Source organism: Sciurus carolinensis, chromosome 15, assembly GCF_902686445.1.
Source record: "Sciurus carolinensis chromosome 15, mSciCar1.2, whole genome shotgun sequence".
Taxonomy (NCBI): domain Eukaryota; kingdom Metazoa; phylum Chordata; class Mammalia; order Rodentia; family Sciuridae; genus Sciurus; species Sciurus carolinensis.
Genome location: NC_062227.1, coordinates 71,734,085 through 71,754,888, shown reverse-complemented (window position 1 = coordinate 71,754,888; position 20,804 = coordinate 71,734,085). Strand labels below are relative to the sequence as shown.

At 30.8% G+C, this 20,804-nt stretch overlaps 1 protein-coding gene across 1 annotated transcript in view; it reads left to right on the top strand.

Annotated features, from left to right (window-relative positions):
* Cdh19 (cadherin 19) overlaps positions 1–20,804 on the top strand; it is a 92,868-nt gene that overhangs the window by 234 nt on the left and 71,830 nt on the right. The window contains exon 1 of the mRNA XM_047526617.1: positions 1–34. This exon is cut by the window's left edge and continues 234 nt beyond it. The gene's annotated coding sequence lies outside the window, so the exon portion shown is untranslated. The remainder of the gene's footprint in view (positions 35–20,804) is intronic.

Genomic DNA, 20,804 nt, shown 5'->3' with positions numbered 1-20,804 from the left:
TCCTGGGAGACCCTAGAATTTGAAGCTGTTACCGGTAAGACTGTGATAATCAAGATTTTTTGAATTACATAAATCATGTCTTATTGAAAAACAAGACCAAAAATACTTGAAAAACTGTTGTTAGTTTGTATTTCATTAGGAAAAACTCTGAATTTTGAAATCATATGTGTACTGAATTTTCTTTAAAATACAAATATCCATGAGAACAAATCTCCATCGTGACAGTACAAATCAAGGGGGAAATGTAGCTCAAATCTCAGACATTTAAAACTTAAGTTTCTTGATGAATGTATAGCTACTGCACATTTTTCTTTCTCTGGGATTTTAATTGTTAACTTACCATACATTTGCTTTGTACCATTAGGCATTAAGAATAATGAAGTTGCTATCACCTAAATTAGAGACAAATAATTATTTTGAAAAATAGTAATGTAAAACTTTATTTCTTAAACATGTTTTTTCAGAATGAAATTTTTCACTTATATAAAGATGAGCTATTATTGAAGTTAGCATATAATTGTATTGTTTTCTTGCTCTTTCCTGTCTTTTCTTTTTTTTTTTGGTTAACAATATTTTAATTTTATTGAAAGATTTTAAGGTCAGATTCGTTAAGTAATTCAAAATATTGTTATACTTCTAATAAAAATAAAATATGGAGTCCTATGAATACAAAAGCATTCATAGCCATATGTTCATATTTGCATATACATGTACATGCATGTGTACCCTGTCAATTATATGTAATGAAAGAATAATTCATCAAATATGCACAATATGAATTGAAAATTAAGAAAATGCAAAAGGTAAAAGTCATCAAACATTGCCTCATTCTGATACTATTAATCATATTACTTATTTGAATAAAATATTTCAAAGTAAATTTGCCAAAGGGATATACTCAATCTAACCAGAACATTTTAAAAAACACATAAAATGTCCAGCAACAAAAGAATAATCCTTAGAGGATGGCAAATGTTTACTTTATAGAAAGTTATACTTCAGCTCTATAAATTCTTCTGCAAGGAAGACATTATTTGATAAAAATGTGCAACTTTAATATTTTCTATATTTTGAATATTATTGCAATAAAAAGTGAAATTATATGCTTTATATAATATTTATATTACAAATTTTAAATATTTCAAATTATCATAAATATGATACATACTAAAAGTTGCATGCAAAATATTTCAAACATAATTCATACCTTTTTATTTATCCAATTCAAAAACTCAAAATATTTATAAAAGTAGTACACATCTTGACATATAATTTAATTTGTCTAGGTTTTTTAAAAATTAACAAATTTATGTAATTTAGAAATCACCTGACCTCCTGCTCTTTACAGGTGTGTTCTTGGTTGTCAAGGCTTTATAACAACTAATGAAATATATCACTTTATGTAAATTAAGTATGCATTTTATGGCCTCATATTTTAGTAATTTTTTAAAAAATTTGTGTTCTCATAAATTGCTATTTTTCTTTTTATACACACACTAAAATACACAATTTATAGACATGTTTAAGCATATGTGATTCATTTACACTTTTTGTTTGGAATTATTTGCCATTTTGGAATATTTCCAAGTTATCCATAGGATTTTAAAAAATTTATTTGATTGAAATATCTCAAATTAAACATATTTTACCATGATGTTAATTTTGAAAGGATTTACCATAAAGGAGTGATGTTCAAGTGAAATAGAAATAGGTAATCTAACTTAAAAAAAATACATACACATGTATTTAAATTCATAGTATCCCTTTAATATGTACAATATTTGTTTTTATACATCAGTTAAAATTGATTTGAATTTTAAAATGTAAAAAGTGTTGTGCATAAATGTCTTCCCTGTATTCTTTAAAAACTAGACCCTCTTTCAGGAGTTTCTCATAATTCAGCTACATAAAAATTGATAAATAATAATCTATAAATAAAAATAAATCCAGATGTTTTTGCAACTCATGATTTAATGTGTGGACTTTAATTATGGTTATGTTTCCATGTTAAAGAGTATTGCTTGGCATGTAATTGAGTATGAGTACAGTAGGATAAATGTGTTCCCCTCTGAGAGAATTATGATTCTTTTCATACACCTTCTTCTCATGAACAGGGGTTGCTCCTGGCATGGTGCTGGTGAATGAAGGAAAATGGAATTCTAAATCTTTTTTATTTTTCACGATGACTTTCCTTAATATCCTTATCTTCTGACATAGGTATCTTCACGTTGGTGTAACAGATTGAGACTGAAACAAAAATGAGTGTGGAACCTACTAATAATCACACAAGAACCTTTCCTATTACTACTGAAGACAGATCACAGATTCAATGAGCTACCTTTTCCAAATTACCCAGAAGGATATTTAATACCTGAAAAACAAAGCAAAACAAAATACACCTTCTTAGTTTCTTACACACTATAGCCACCCCTTAGTTGAAAAAACTCAGATAAATGCTCTAAAACTTGTTTTCCAAAGTTTATGATAATCAGTTTCTTTTTCAAATGACTTTTCTCTTGAAGATTTTGGAATGATCCATTAGCATATGCTTGTCTGACTTTAATCAATGTCCTAAAATTAGTAAAACACAAATATTTTTGTCAGAATTGTTATATTAATTACTGAATAATAACATTCAGAATCAACAATGTCTTAACATTAAAGCAAAACTCATAGTTTTCAGACATCCTACTATGACATATCAAGTCAAATTTGAAGTTATTTTAGAACTTATGAATATAGAGGATCAGTCCATCCACATTTTATCTGGTCTTTAATTCTAAGAAATTGCCTGATAAATGGAATTTGTAAACTCTCAAGACAGCATATTAAAATGGGAATAATTTTACACACCAGTCATGCTTAAACTAACCTAGGTAATTTTCGCTATGTGTACAATTTAGAAATTTAATTCCTGTGGAGATGAGAAAAGTATGTATAAGTCACAGGAATGGAAAATTCTACCATTTTTCTATTCATAAATTATATTATAGTTAAATTTTTCCAAAAGTTTTCTGTTTTTTTATTAGAAATCTCTAGTAGAGAGACTATGATCTTCTTTGATAAAAAGATAAGTTTGTAAATATACAAACATCGAATGTAAGTATTACACTAAAAAAATAAAGAGGGAAGGATACAGACGCATCTCTGTTTGAATCTTGAAAAGAGTATTGTTATTTGTCACTAAGAAAATACTTCTTGACAGTGCTTGAAATTGCTCTTCAACTGGTAAAGCAAAATCTAACCCTTTCTCTATAGTGTTTGATCAAAACAAAATGGGCTACATTATTATTTTCCAGTTAGATATACTTGTATCTCTTTTTTAAAATAATACTTTTATTTATGGGGCTATGTAGGACATAGGTTGCTCTTCCTATATTTTCTCTCTTCCATGCAATGTCTCTAAATGGTGCATTCTACTGGACTATCAATATTTAACTTCAAATTTATTGGTTAATATTAAGTAAGCTTATGTGTATACACATGTATATCTATAATCCTGTCTATGATTTTTTGTCTGTAAGATAGATAATTTCAAACTAATATATGTATATATACTTTGATAATTTTATGAACATATAATTTTTTGTTAAAATGTACAGCTTTTTATAGGATATGATTTCATAGTTACTTTTATGAAATCTACATTAGACTAAATTTAAATATATGAAGAAATGTTATCATTGTGTCTGTGTATGTATGTACAGGTGTGATCATTTGTATCTAAATACTTGTGCATTTTAGGTCAATGTTTAAAACATAATTTTTAATTTGAAGTATAAATTTCATGAGCTTATGTGTTATCTTATTCTAATGATACTGAGCTTTTTTGTGTGAAGGAACGCAATATACTTTTAAGATTGCATATGTGGATGGTAAATATTATAAAGCTCAGCAAGACATCAATTAGTTTCTTTCTATATATTTTAAAAGCAACTATATTAAGGTTACTCGACTGATGATGAGGACTTAATTTTATATCATTCCTTCCCACAGACCATATAAAATGTCTGCATACCCATTGACAAATTAAAATGGGCTATGGCCACATGATTTAAAATTTTAGGAGAAAAGATGCATTTGTCTACTCAATAATCCTTTAAGCCATTTCTCCAGATTGTACTGAATGCTTCTGCACTGAACAATTAAAAGGAACTTGTTTTTGTGTTTGTTTGCTTTTCTGTCTGGTATCCACTCCTAAGAATTAAAATCTTAAAGGAGGCATCCTTCTTTTCTTTCTGTATCCTTACTGTATCTCAAATTAACTATAATCAGGACTTTTTTGTTATCATAAATTGATTTGTGTTTTTAAGCAATGCCAGTCCTTGGAAATACACTTAACCATGGTGTGTAAAAAATGACTTCTGTTTTATTTCTTCTCACAGATACTTTTATTTGAAATTAAGGTGATGTACCTAAATTTCCAAGTTTAGGAATCATACAGTAGGAAATTATTTATTCTCTATGCATGTGCCATTCATGATAAATGACTTAGCAACTTCCCTTATGGGATGTTTCCAATATCATATTTACTGAATCACCTTATTTATCAGACTTTATGCAAAATTAATACAAGATAATCATAAAATAATGTTCTCAAAATGTAAAGTTACTTTATTGAACATTCTGCTTAATTAGCTCATCTAATTCCAAATTTTATCTTCATAACAATTGTCATAACAAAAGTAAGCTTTAGAAATGTGAACTCATTTAATTAAGTTTAGTGTACAAAAAATATAAAATTGGTGCATATATTTGCATTGTATGGCTTATTCAAAGAGACTAAGAAAACACTGAATTTTGCATTATACAATGTAAAGTTAAAATAAGTTTTATTACAAGGAGGGTTCTTTCAAAATATTTTGAACCCAAATAATAAATTCTATTCTAATTTTAAAACATATTCTAGTTTTAAAAAACAGCATAATTTTAAAACATATTCTTTAAGAGATGCATTCCATTATAGGATCCAAGATTTCATTACAATATTATGCCCAAACATTTATGATAATAGATCATAATAGCAAACTGTGAATTCATTTTCTTCTATTTTGGAATTAATTTGAGCAAGTATCATTTTAATATTTTATATCATAAGATAATAGTACACTGAATTTTCTGAATTTATTTTTAATTTTCAAGTCATAGGGAAATAAAAATAATGGTGATTAAGTACCACTTATATTGAAATTATCATAATTTATATTATTATTTATTATATGTACAGTTTACCAAGTGTTTACTTTGGTACTTTGTATTTTCTTTGCAGCAGCATCTATGTTACCATTTAAGTGCTACACAAAATACCTTGCAGACACTATGTTTTCTCTATTTAAAAACCCTCATTAACTCTAATCCACTCCTCACCCCCAACTCTGCTATCATTGCCCACCTGTTTTCTTCTCTGAGCAAATAGTTTGAATGATCCACGTGCTATTGAAATTCCATTCTTGATGTCCTCTCCATCTTTAATCCATTATTTCTGATTTCTGAGAGTCACTCCTAAAACTTCTCAGCTATTCACTAAGTGGTACTGGTCATTTTAATTAATAACATGTAACTTACCTATAATAAAATGGAAGCTGTTGGGAATAATAGAGTTTTTGAATCCAGTTCTTTACCTCATGACATATATTTGTCCACAATCATATCCTCTCAGTACTCTTTACAATAACCATCTATTTTGACTATAATCTGACAACCAAAAGTTACTCTTATATGATCATAGAAAGTAAAAATCAATCAGAGGATTAGTGAAACTTGTCCTCAGGAAGGGACAAAATGAGGAACCAAAAGCAGAATAAAATGGGGACATGGACCTGGGGAAAATGGTCATGCCCTTCTCCTTTACCTGGCAGGTCAGTCTCCAAAGTCTCCAGGAGGTTCTTCTGACCATTATGTCAGTGATAGGAAAATAGAAATTTTGTTTATATTTATGCTTTACCTCATTCTTTTTGAATTGAAATTTTGAGTCATTTTAAATTTATTTTGTATTATAATATTTATTAACATATTGATTTTACAAAATTGATGGGATTGACTGTGGTATTTCCACACATGCATGCCTAGTGCACTAATTGTGTCCGACAAACTTTCTTCTACTCTCCTCTCCCCTCTCTCCTTTTACTTCCCCATCTCTAGTGACCACTGTTCCATTAGGTACATTTACAACATCAACCTAAAGGTTTCCTTAAATGAGTCTGATTTGTTTAAATTAAGGGAATGTTATCCAGTTGCATCTGTGTTACTTCAAATGAGAAGATTTAATTTTAATGGCTAAGAGTATTATATATATACACCACAATTTCTTTGTCCATTCATTTACTGAAGGGCATCGGGATTGAGTCCATATTTAAGCTTTTATAAATTGGGCTGCAGTAAACATGGAGGTTCAAGTATCCTTTTGGTTTAAAGATGTCAAATCCTTTAGTATGTACTCAGTACTGGAATTGTTGGGTCCTGTGTTAGTTCTATTGTTAGTTTAGTTTTTTGTATTTTTTAAGAATCTGCATACCATTTTCTGTAATGGCTATACTGGTTTGTATTCTAAGTAGCAGTGTATGAGAGTTTTCTTTACCTATTATCCTCACTAGCATTTGTTGTTTTTTTATCTTTTTGATGTTGACCATTGCAACTGAGATGACGTCTCAGTGTGGTTTTGTTCTGAATTTCTCTAATGATTTGTGAAATTGAGCACTTCTTATTATCTCTTGGCCATTTGTAAGTCTTCTTTGAGAAGTGACTGTTTAGTTCTTTAGTCCATTTTTAAATTGGGTTTTACTTGGTATTCATCTCTTTTAGTTCCTTATGTATTCTGGATGTCAAATTCTTGTTAGATGTGCCATTTGCACATACTTTCTTCCATTCTGTCCATTGTCTTTGAACCCTGTTGATTATTTCCCTTTGCTGTGCAGACTCTTCTTAGTTTGATGGAAACTGCTTTGTTCATCTTTACTTCTGCTGCCTGTGCATTTGGGTTCCTGCCTAAATAAATTATTGCATTTGCCAATGTCTTCATGTTTTTCTCCTATATGTTCTTGTTGCAGTATTTAAGTAGTCTTAAGTGATTTTGCAGTTCTCTTGTCTTCAGGTTTAAGACTTAGGTTTTGATTTATGTCAACTTGATTCTTGTGTACGGTGAGAGAAAGGAATTTCACAATTTATGAAATAGTATATTTAGTAGCAAACATGGTGTATGTATGTACACAAATCTTGGGATTCACCTTAAGAAATTTTTGTGGTAAGAATACAAGGCAAGAAATTTGTATGTGCTGCTCTAGAAATAAACCCCAACCAACAATTGAACATATCTGTTTTTTTTTTTCTTTCTCTAAAAGATATAAATATTCCAGAAAATATTTGCTGCAAAGACATTGCTACAGTTATCTTCTCTGGGAAAAGCAGAGAAGTTCCATTCCCATCAGTTATTATATGACTAAACCAAGTTGCTTTAATTCTATGTGTTACTGTATGCATTTATAAATTAACAACAGTAAAATCTAAGCCACAGAATCACAGTGAGACAAGTCATTTGAAGAATGCCACAGTTTTTATGTACTCATCATTATAGAGCAAACACATGACACTTAGACAAGATGACGATAATGACCACAGGATGAGGACCATACTGTTTGCCTTAGAATTATCTTTGGATTTTGTTAAAAATAATTGACTCGTGAATGAGAAGCTGTGGAGTGGGAAAGCTACATTTTTATCAATCTTTTTAATTGATATTAGAATTACTTGTTACTTAGAATTATGTGTGTAAATCATTTTCCCAAAATAGATGGATTGAGCTCATCAAGTTCCTGGATTTTATACACTTTAAAGATGGAAGTATTCATTATCCATATGAATCATAGAATTTTAAACTGAAGAAAATATGAAAGATTATAATGTACAATAATGAGTTTTGCATGTTTGTTTAAAAACAATTACTATTATAATGGTCAAATATGTTGTTCTTTGTTGGGGCAGAAGAAATGCTTTTAATATTCAACCCAATTCATCTGAATTAGATACCATGTGGTTTTGTGATACAATTACATTAATTTTAGGTTTTACAGTAATTCTACCCAGCATGCACACATACCTATATACAAAGAAAAGCAAAATATCAACTTGTTTCACTTTTATTTTTTTCAATTCACTAAAGATTGTGACTTTGAAAAATCATATTTTATTATGCCTTTTCCAATACCAAAATATGTTTTCCACACCATTTACCAGTGATGCTTACTAAGTATTTCTTTTGACATCAGAGTAAGTTTATGGATATTGTAGTTATGCAGAATATGTAGTTGAGAAAGAAATCAATAATTGGAGAAAGGAACATTTGCTTGATATATTTGTTTAGGTATTATGTACTAGTATCAAACATCAGCAAAACTGTCTAATGAAACAAAACTCTATTATTAACTCTAGTAACTTGTGGCTAAAAAGGATTTTCAACAAGTAGAAAGACAAAACACACCTTTATAACAAAAATTGAAAACAAAAATATATGCTGTAAGAAATTCTTGAAACAATAGTACATATAGTTGATAAGAATAAAATGATTTTCCCTTAATATATTCTCTGTAGCTAAGTATATGAGTCCAAATTGTCAGATATTCATGTGAGGAAAATGGTTAATTATCCAAAACAATGTTTTCACAATTCTGTGATTATGGAATTCCCTATTATTTACATATATATTAACTGATGAATTTGTCAAATGTCATGACTTAGTGATGCTTTATGAATTTTCAACCTCTATTTATAGTTTTTACTTTCCTAAACTTTTTAGTTAGTGATTGTTGGAAGTACAAATCATTTTTTGTTGGTCTTATACTATCTGAAAACTGTTCATTCATTAAGAACAGAGTGAGAGTAAGAGGAAGCATACAATGAATGTTATGTTTTCCAAATCAGTGGTGCAGTTTCATTTCTGTATTTATTATACTCTGAACTTCAAACTGTGAATTTATAGACATTGTAGACAGTTGGGAACAAATACAATGTTCTTATTTGTTGAGACACAATTTGTGTGTGGGGGAGTGTATTTGTGTGTTAAACACAGAATAGATTGTTCCTATTCATTAAAATAAAAACAGACTTGATCCAGTTAAGCATAAAGGTAAAATCTACTTCAGACCAATTAACAGGTAACTCCATTCTCATAAAACAAAATACAGTGATTTAAATTAGACATTTCCTCTCCATCAACAGTATAAAGTTTATATATGACATACTCAAAGACAAGATTATGGGAAAAAACGGAACTTGTTTCTTCTAAAATCAGTAACAAGACAAGGATGTCCATTCTCACCATTCCTATCCAATATTGTACTTGAAATCTTAGCCAGAGCAATTATGCAAGAGTAGGGAAATAAAAAGCATACAAAAAAGAAGTCAAAATTTCAGTGTTTGCAGATTATATGATCCTGTGCTTAGAAGATCCAAAAAGCTCCACCAGAAGACTTCTACAACTGATAAACATATTTAGTAAAATAGAAGAATACAAAATCAATAGCTTCCTGGACCCAGTGGTGCATGCCTATAATCTAAATGGCTTGGGAGGCTGAGTCAGGAGGATCTCCAACTTGAGGCCAGCCTCAGAAACTTAGCAATACCCTATCTCAAAATAAAAAGGGTTGGGGACGTAACTCAGTGGTTAAATGCCCCTAAGTTCAATCCCCCAGTACCACACACACACACACACACACACACACACACACAAACACACAAAATAGCTTTTCTATACACCAATAACTAATATCCTGAAAATGAAATCTGGAAAACAATTCCATTCACAATTGTCTCAAAGAGGAAAAAAAAAAACTTAGGAATAAATCTAGGGGTTCCATATATCTACAACAAAAATCACAAAACATTGAAAGAATAATCAGAAGTAGAACACCACTAGCTAATGGAAATACCTCCTATGTTTGTGGATAGGCAGAATTAATATTGTTGAAAGGTCTATTACCCAAAGTTCAGGAGATAATATGAAAAATGAATAAATGGATGGCATCAAATTAAAAAGATTCTGCAGAGCAAAGAGAATAGGATCACGAAGAGAAAACCTACAGAACAGAAGAAAATCTTTGCTAGCTATTCTTCAGTAAAAGAATTGATATCCAGAATACATAAGGAACTCAGAAAGTTGACACCAACAAAATGAATTACCTGATCAATAAGTCGGAGAATGAGCTAAATATATACTTCTTGAAAGAAGAAATTCAAATTGTCAATATATGAAAAGGTTCAACATCTGTAAAAACCAGGTAAATGCAAAACAAAACTACACTAAAATTTTATCTCATCTTAGTTAGAATGACAATCACCAAGGATAGAAGTAATGATAAATGCTGACGAGAATGTAAAGGAAAAAAGAACACAAACACTTTTGGTTGGATTGTAAATTCGCATAATCACTGGGGAAATCAACATCAAGGTTTATTAAATAATAGCAATGGGGCCACCATATGTCCCAGGTGTATTTAGCTAGCAACTAATCAAAGGCAATACGTTATAGTGATGCCTGCGTACCCACGTTTATAGCTGAAGTTCTATTCAACTATAAAGCAGAATGAAATTATGTCATTTGCAGTAAAATGAATGGAACTGGAGAGCATCTTGTTAAGCAAAATAAGTCAGATTCAGAACGTCAAGGATCATATATTTTCTCTGGCATGCAGAAGGACCTTATGAAAATAAAGGAGAGGCCAACAGGGTAGAGGAGGTGGATCAGGGAAGAAAGCGGGCAAGGGACATTACTTGGGAGGTGAAGTTATATCTCCTGCACGTATGTGTGTGTTATAATGAATTCCATTATTTTGTGTAATCCCAATGAACCAATGAAAATTTAAGAAATACTGCACTTCCTCATCTAAAGTATATAGATATGATTAATAAATACCAGTGTAAGGAGGAAGGAAGAGAAGATAATGTGAAACTATGTGAAAATAGTTTGGAACTATATGCTACATAGAGTGTACAAATATTTTAATGGTAATAATTAGGAAAATATGTTTAGTCTCAATTTAAGGATACAGAAATTAAAAATAAAAGTCATATAATAACTGCACAGTTCCCTTATGTAAATTTTTTTTGCCATATTGGCAAAATACCATGCTGTTTAAGATAGCATGGCAGTAACAATTTAGATGAACTATATACTACGTGGATGTTGCTGACAGGGATATAAAATTTTTATATAAATTGCAAATCTGTACAAAAACATCCAGAAAATGATTTAAAATTACCTTATAATCTATCAACTTCGCTTATTAATATCTTTGGTAGAGAAACTATTAAATATTGATTCAAGGAAATAGTAACAAGCTTGTTTATTATATACTGTACAAAAAATAAAGAGAAAAGAGCATACAGAACCTTCAGTGCCTGATGGATTTATGAACTGAGATTTTTGTCTATCAGTTGAAATTAATGTGCTACATCTATGTATATCGATATATGTAAGACTAAAAATTGATTAAATATTCAGGTTGAATAAGACCCTGTACACCATGCATTCAGGTTTCTAAATTCCGAATACATATTGTATATTAACATACATGAAGAAAACAAATTTTAAACAATTTATGGAAATAACTCTCTACATACCCAAGTGAATAGATGTGGTTTGGAGATTAAGATATAATATTTTAAAATTTATGAAATATCAGCACTGAAATATAATAATATGTTGAACTCTGAAAACTTATAATATTTATTGTGGTCAAGATGCTTATCAAAATTGAATAATAGTTAAGCACTGAAATTCAAGTGTAATTTCAATTTTTACTATGTATACTAATGTATATATACATGTTTAAAACTCTTTTATTCACACCAAATTACTAATAATGATTAAGCCTAAGTTCTTCTTATACAATATATAATTGAGAATGGTTTTTATATATTCATACAACTAATAATATTTTTAGAATATTAGAATTACCACAAATACATTATTAATGTGTAATTTAGACTTTGTTTTCATCTCATTTTATATTTACTACTCTTAACTGTCTTTAATCTTCGTCATAATTTAAATTTTCCACTGGTCTCATTTTCAACACGTAAGTGGTATTATTTTACATATTAATTAACATCAGAAACTAAAAACAACTAACAAAGTTACTTTCTGCTTGCCATCTCATGGGAACCTGCATATGATGGTGACTATACAGGTACCCATACACTGGTGTGAAAAATCGTCAAGTATGAGTCAAAAACTTTTAAGTTTTGAATGGCAAACCCAAAACTGCTCTTAACATTTCACACACTGTGGGCACACACGTGAAATGAAATGTCAAAGGACTGCACTAAAAGTTGAACAAATAGGGACAAGACATGGAAAAATTGAACTTAAGTCAAAATCTCCTCTAAGCACTTGCTTTTCACGTAGTGAAAAAAAATGGCAGAATAATTAACATAGTATGTATTGTGGTAGAGAAATAGACTGGAAAAATGAGGACTGAGTTGAACAAGAGAGGCGAAGCCCTGACATATACCTAAGAGGAAATTAACTCAATTATATACTCTGTGAGGACTTCCAGCCTATTCACCCCTAGTACGTGCTCTTGGAAATGACTTAACTTGGACGACTGTCTAAAATAATGGTTTTGAAATTAATATGCAAAGGCACTTTTTCCCCAACTTTGACCATGCTCAACCCTTTGTATTCTTTTGAGTTAAGCATTTTTATTTCTTCCATAACTGAAAAAATTTTTACTGCAGCTATTATGTATAGTTGACCTGGATGACACTATTATTTTTTGTCTCATGAATTCACTTTGATCTTCTTTCTTGATTTTTGAAATGCAGATAATAATTGCTCTCATTGAATTACAATGGAGGATTAACAAGAAAATAGATGATCTAGCATTTTGGTGCTATGGATAGATGGCTTTATTTTTTTGGGTGATAAGCAATGTTTCAGTAACTAATGGGCTTCCCAGTTCTCAGAAACATCCTATCACAAATGTTTAGCAGAAATGAATGAGGTGCTGGGGTACTAAGTTTCACCCAGTCACACAGTGATGCCAGTTTGGTATAGGATCCACCATTACAAACTACAGCCTCTGGTAGGTAAAGAAATGGAAGTAAATAAAAGAGCATTACCCCCCATAGGTCTCTCAGTGCCTTTGTTCTTAAGGGGTGCGCATCTTCATCTTTCAACCATAAAGGGAATCGTGTGAACCTGTCCAGTTGCAAGATGGACATTGATAAATAACTTTCTAACACGAAGAATTTCAGTTATTTTTGACTCCTTTCTTTTCCTTGCTAGACACAGTAATTTTGGCTGACCAATTACTCAGAGATTAGAGGAAGTACATAAAATCCTGTGGAGGGATAGCATTGAAGGAAGGATATCATAATTATAAAATTCCATCTTAGTATGGAAATCCATGGTCCACTTAGGACATTCACTTTTAATTGTGAATATATGTTCATGTGCTGGTATAAACAATTACATTGGATATTCAATCAGTCAGTAGATTGTCAATTTTCTCCATATCATTATTGATTCTTTTGTTCATATTATCCCTTTCTGGGGAACAGAATTAGTCTGAATATTTAGATGGTTGACACTTTCATGTGGTTGATAGGACTCAAGGTGTTTGATGGGTGAAACAAACAATTGTTTCAATGTCTTGAAATTACACATGCTTCTAAGAACTGAGTAGAAGATTCAAATTATTTCTTTGAAATGTAAGATTATAGTGCAAATAAAAATATTAAATATTTTATAATAAGAATATAAAATAAAACCAAATATGAATTAAATAATAAGGCAAGTATTGAAATAAAAAAAAATAGAGAAGGTAATACAGAATCCCAAAGATATATCAGCCAGAATAGTTTCACAAGGAGATCTGATTTTCTTTACCTAACACGTGTTTCTATTATTAACATCCTTCTATCTGGACATTGAGCTTCATTTTCTTTTTTCTTTTCATTTTGTTGTTTTTATGTTCCTGTTAGATTTTTGTAGCAGGATAATTCTGGCCTCAAAGAATGGGTTTCAAAGGATTTCAATTCTATGCAACAATTTAGAAGCATTGGTGTTGGTTCTTCTTTAAATATTTGATAAAATTCAGAAGTAAAGACATCTAGTTGTGAACTTTTCTTTCTTAGGAAAATTTTCATTACTAATTCAATCTCATTACTTGCTATTATGATATTCAGGTTTTAAAATATCCTCTTGGTTTCACAGGATCATATCAATAGATGCAGAGAGAAGATTGGTAAAATCCAACATCCCTTCATGAAAAACAAATTCTCTGAACAAATTATATATAAACAGATCAGACATCAAAACAATAAAGACTCCACCAAAAAACTATTAAAACTGATAAACAAATTTAGTAAAGTAGCAGAATATAAAATAAGCATGCAAAAATCAGTAGTTTTTCTACACATTAATAATGAATTTGTTGAGACCTTCACAATGGAAATTTAAAAACACTGAACAAAGAAATTGAAGAACACCCTAACAGTTGGAAAGACCATGTTCATAGACTGGAAGAAATAACAGTATTAAAATGTCCATACTACCAAATAAATCTACAGATTTAGTACACTCCCCATCAAATACCAGTATTCTTCACAGACCTACACAAAGCAATTCTAAATTCATGTGCAACTGCAAAAGATCCCTAATAGCCCAGCAATCCTGAGCAAAAAGACTAACACTTAAGGCACCACAATACTTGATTTTAAGACATACTGCAGAGTCATTATAACAAAACAGCATGGTTTTGACATTAAAACAGACACATTGCCCAATGAAACAGAATAGAAAACTGAAAACTATATTGATTCTTGACAAAGATGCCAAAAACATACATTGAATAAAGAACAACATTTTTAAACAAATGGTCTGGGTAAACAAGATATCCACATTCAAAAGATTAAAGGTTGACTACTATCTCTCACCCTGTATAAAATTCACCTCAACATGGAACAAAGAACTTAATTGAAGACCTCAAATATTGAAACTACTAGATAAAAACACTCAGAAACATTTTAAAGAATTAGAACAGGCAATGAGTTTCTGGATACAACTCCAAAGTACAGGGGAAAAAAATTAAAAGCAAGAACTGACAAAAGGGAGTGTATCAATCTAAAAAACTCTGTATAACAAAGGAAACAGTGAACAGAACAAAAAAACAACCTATACAATGAGAGAAAATCTTCAACAGCTATTCATCTAATGAAAGATTAATCTCTAGAATTTATAAAGAGCACACACAACAGACACACGCACACATGCGACACACCCACAAATCAGTAACAAATCCCAAGGACTCCCTAGTAATCCAAATTTTTAAGTGGGCAAATGAGCTGACTAGACACTTTCCCCAAAAAATAAATACAAATGACTAATAAATATATGAAACAAATATTCAATGTTATTATTCATCAGGAAAATGCAAGTCAACAGTACAATGAGATGCCATCTCATCCAAATAAGAATATCTCTTTTCAAAAAACAAACAAAATATCCCAAATGTTGGTTGGCTAGAATGTGGAGAAAAGGGAACACTTGCAAAGTCTTGGTGGGATTTAATCAGTACAGTCACTGTGGAAAATAGTGTGAAAATTTCTCACAAAACTAAAAATAGAACTACCATGTGATCCAGTTTCCCACTCCTGGGAATATGTTCAAAGGAAATGAAGTCAAAATATATAAAAAAGATAAGTGTAAACCCATGTTTACTGTGATACTATTCACACAGCTAAGATTTGGGGTCAGCCTAGGTGCTCATTATTGAGCAGATGATATACAATGTATTCATCCAGAATGACATCCTATCATTTTCAGGAAAATAAAGAACTAGAAGAAAGCATGTTAAGTGAAAAGAGTTAGGCACACAAAAACAAGTGCTGCGTATTCTCTCATATGTGAAAACTAACAATAAAAATAACAAAAGAACCTGGAAGTCATAGAGGAATATTAGGGACTAAAAAGGGTGCTGGGGCAGGTGGGCAAGGGTAGAAGGAGGTGGATGGGAAGGACATGGTAAGTCAGGATGTATGCATGTATATCAAGGCAAACAGACTTTGAGATACAGATGGAAACCTGCCACCAACCTTCCATATTGTTGCTCTGCAATGTATTTATTTTATATGTGCTTATAGAATAAAGGCTAACTGTAATTAGATACTTCAAAGCCTTTATTTTTGATTTTTATGAAGTATCCCTGAAACTGAAGAGATAAAATTGAGGTCTGTTGCTGTTTCCCAAAAATCCCTCATTGTGTTTGCTTCACATAAGTCTTTATAGTATTTCTTTGTTTCACACATTTAGATCGTGATATATGAAGTTGTATATTCTTCTTTAAATTGATGTGAAGAAACTTTTAATCTTGTTTTAGCAGTGTTTTAGAAAACCTTAAGAGATTTCCTTAGTTCTTTTTTAAGCTTTGGGACTTCCCAATCCTCACAAATTATGTCTTATGATGTATCATTTTGGCCAAGCCTAGTCGATAGTTTTCCAAAGATGGGGCCATTACATCAATTGCCATCTGCTTTTCTCTATGAGAAGCTGAGTTTAGAGACATTCAGTATTTCAGTTTTCCACAAGCATTCCAGAATACATTATTTTTTTATAAGTTTTCACAGATGGAATAATTATCTTTATGTAACCAAGAAGAGGTCATAGAAAAGACAATTTCTAATTAGATTCAGTTTCAAACTGTATAAGTGCATAGATATAATATTTTCCATCCCTAAAGTCATAATTAGTCTTCTTTGAAAATATAATTGTTCTGAGTCACACTGGGATCATTTTCAGCTTATATACGTCCATGCAATATCATGTATTGCTTCAAGCATGACAATGTTTATTTGTCATAGTCACTTAACCATGCTTAGAAAAAATGATATTGAAGAGGGCTAAACTATATTTGCAATAGTCACTTATAAAGATTTTTTATGTGTGTATTGTTGCAGAAATAAAAATAGCTGAAGATTTCAAAGTTGAGAAATATAGAAAACACCTGATCTTTACCATTAGGCTATTGTCAGCTATTTTTATGTAATTTGTTAGCAACACTTAACACAGCACTTCAGGCAAAATTCTCATTTTATCAAGAACATGATTCTGGGGATGAACATAATTATTATCATCAGTTTTCAGAGGAGGCTACTGAGGCACTAGAGATCAAGTCATTTACTCAAAGTTGTGTAACTATTATAGGGAGAGATGGGTTAGCTGTCTCAGGACATCACAGGAATGTCAATGGGAAGGCCCTGCAAAGTCAAAAAGGGCATCTGAGGAGGACATATGACTCTGTATTACTTTATCTGCAGCAAAGGGCTTCTTTGTGACAGTAAATATGCAAAACACATGCTTCATGAGAGTTTGGAAATGGGACAGAGAAAGATCATTCATATTCCAGCTCTGTGGAGTGAATGATTTTGGAGAAGGAGTTGGCACATCATTTATTAACAGTCTTTGGCCTAGCGATATCGCCTCCTTTGCACTTACGTATGCAAGCTATTTCCACACACATTTCTTTCTACATTTCCTTCTGAGAAAGCCATTTCAAAGTCTTTATGTCTAGTGCCATTCTAGGAGGCTGCCAAGTTTCCCTTGATTTTTAAGAGATCACAAATAGGATTAAGTTTCTATATTTATCCTATCCACTTTTTGCAGCTTTGACTTTTATCTTCTTCCACCAGCCACGAAATCCATCATTTTGACTTATTTTTACCACTTTTTTTTTTTTTTTTAACCTGAAAACCTCAGAAGAGGGTGGGGGAATAGAAGGCATCTGTAAGGGGATAATAGAAAGCATTTTACTATGTCTGGTTTCAAGAATGGCCCAAAGGTTAAAATTCAGTGTACAGATCATTATTCAATGTAAACAAGGAGACACGTCAGTGACAGATGTCACAATGCTACAAACTGTGCACTTCCTGTCTCCTGTTTCAGTAAAGCACCGTGTGGTTTTCAGTTCTCTTTCTACACTCAAATAAATATTTGATATTTAGCAGGTCACTTCTGAATATAAATCCTTTCCCATGTGAAGTAATATATTAGAGGAAATACACTTTTTCAATACTAAATTCGTATATTCTATTTGGAGATAATATTTCGAAGATGCTTAGGATGTTATTCCAATAGTAAGATAATTATAATAATTATCTTTTATTGTGCCTTATAAGTTCCACACCATTTATATGTATTATATATTTTGAAACTTACTATACTGTATAACCTAATAAAATATTTATCAGTGTACCTACACACTAGCAATAAGAGAATAACTCAAACCAAACTAATGTGAGACACAGTATTAGCATGTTTCTTTCCATATTGAAGTATTATGAATATTTTTATTAATATATTCACCTGTTTGGAAAATATAACCAGGATTGCAAATGCAGGGCAGAAATGCCACTGCTGGTTTCTTCTGAGGCCATTTCAAATATAACTAATTGTGAGCATTTTTCCTTGCATGCCTAGACTCAGCCCAAAGTATTTCTCAGTCTTGCACAGCTGACAGCTGTCATCAGTCTTCAATCAAAAGTACACCATTATTTGAAAAGGATTTTTTCCCTTACCCTGAAATATATGACCATTATAGAAAATTTCAAATATATAAGTATTTAAATAAAACCATAGTATTTCATAAGTCAGATATAACTATTGCTTCTATTTCATTTATTTTTTTGCATATATGAATATATATTTGGAGGTTCATGTTTTAGAATTATAAAATGATATGTTAGCTCTTAATTTTAAATGTAGTTATTAAATATTTCAAATATGAACTTAATTTGAAAAACATGTTCACATAGGAGAGACATAACTCACATTTAGGGACTATCATTATATTTGACATATATACTTTGAATTGTTTCAGGTAAAAGAAAATGTGAAATATTTCTAAACTTCAACCACTAAAACAGCATAACTTCCTACTATCATGATAGTTACCATAATAAATGTTGTGGTGCATTTGTATATGACTAGACTTAGTATTATATATGATCTATTCATATATTATGGCCTTAAAATTTAGAAAAAAATTTATACAGTGAACATTATACAGAATCCTAATTTGAACATTATTTTCAATTTTTTTTTCCAAATTCATCCAATGTATACTTTCCTCATGGTGGACAATTTTGTTTTCATTTCTTTAGGTGTGAAACTGTAAAATATAACTCATACTTTATACATTATACACCTTAAAATATATTACTTGGTCAAACTATTCTCCAAAATGCTTGTCCAAATTTTCATTTTCATGAATATTATGGAGTATTCCTGTTTTCTGTGTATTTTCATCAATAGCTGTTATTAAAATAACTATTGATTTTAGTCTACCATATTAATTTTAAAATGATACTTGTTATTTGTATTATTATTTTAATATATGTATTTAAAAAATGAAAAAATAAAATAATAAACTACCCAAATACTCATGACCCAATTTCAACAATTATTATCTAGCTTTTGCCAGTTGTATATTTTAAAGAAAAGTTTAGATATTCTATTTTTTTTCCAAAGCCAGTATGCACCAGATACTGAACTATACATAACCAAAAATATGGTATGATTTTATACGACCACAAAGAAACTTCCAGTCATTAGCAACGTATCCTGATTATCAGTTAATATAGTACTCCATACACATTAAATTTCCATGCACCTAAAAATGTAAGTATAAAATTACAGGAGTGTAAATCATGATCCAGTTTCCTTGCTTTCTACCAGTTTTTGTGTTTCTTGAATTTCTTTGAATCTAGAATATTATATTCCCTATTTCTCTGCTTTGAAATTTTTTCTTTCTGAAAACATTGACATATTGAAGAACCTAGGTCCATTTTCTGGTACCAGTGCTGTTCAGAAATCCTGTCATATACGAACCTCAAGGGTAGTATGACAAAATGCTGACTCAATGTCACTGTGTCTGGAGGTGCTGGCGTTCACACATGCTTCACAAGCAGCAGCTATTGCACAGGTCACACTGGGTAGGAAATCTCCAGAGAAACTAATAATTGGGATACATTTCATTGTTTCCTTTGGTTTAGTTAAATGAGTTCTTGCTAAATTCCTATAATCTGGAAAGTATCTTTCAAATTTCTGGTAAAAATACTTGTAAAAAAGTGTTTATTATGTCAAAATGTAACATATCAGGATATCTATTATCTATTGTGGCACAAATCATGTAATTGATTCCTCTGAGATTGACAAATAAAAAAATTTAAGAATAATGATGTGGTATAACTGACACAATAAACTTCATATATTCAATATCAATTGTTGCTGGGTTTTTTTCCCCTTTGGATATTTTTTATCAGCACAATCAAGGTAATGAACAAAGCCATCCCCCACTCTCTAGAGTTCCCTTGTCCCTTGGAAATTCCTTCCTTCCATTCTTTCTCCCAGTCTCATTGCCTCTCAGATACTAGGCTGATTTCTGTCACTGTGATTGATTTAAACGTTCTCAAAATCTGCATACATAATGGGAACATACAAACTGAATTAATTTTAGTCCAGTTTCTGCCCCTCGGTGTCCCCATTCTTTCCTGTGTGCATCAATTCTTCATTCTTTTGATATTGAGTATTACATTTCATGGTTTCTAGGTTGCTTTCAATCCATTGAGGGAAATCTCCTTGATAATGGTTTTTTGCTGCTGAGCAGGCCTGACCATTTGATCGGATGTCAGACAAGGAATTTTACCTTGTTTGTTGTTGAAGTCTTCATTTTCTTAAAACTATTCTTAAGATCTGTTCAGAGATGCTTTTAATTTACATGGAAACACTGACCTTTAGGGTCTTGCTTTTAAGA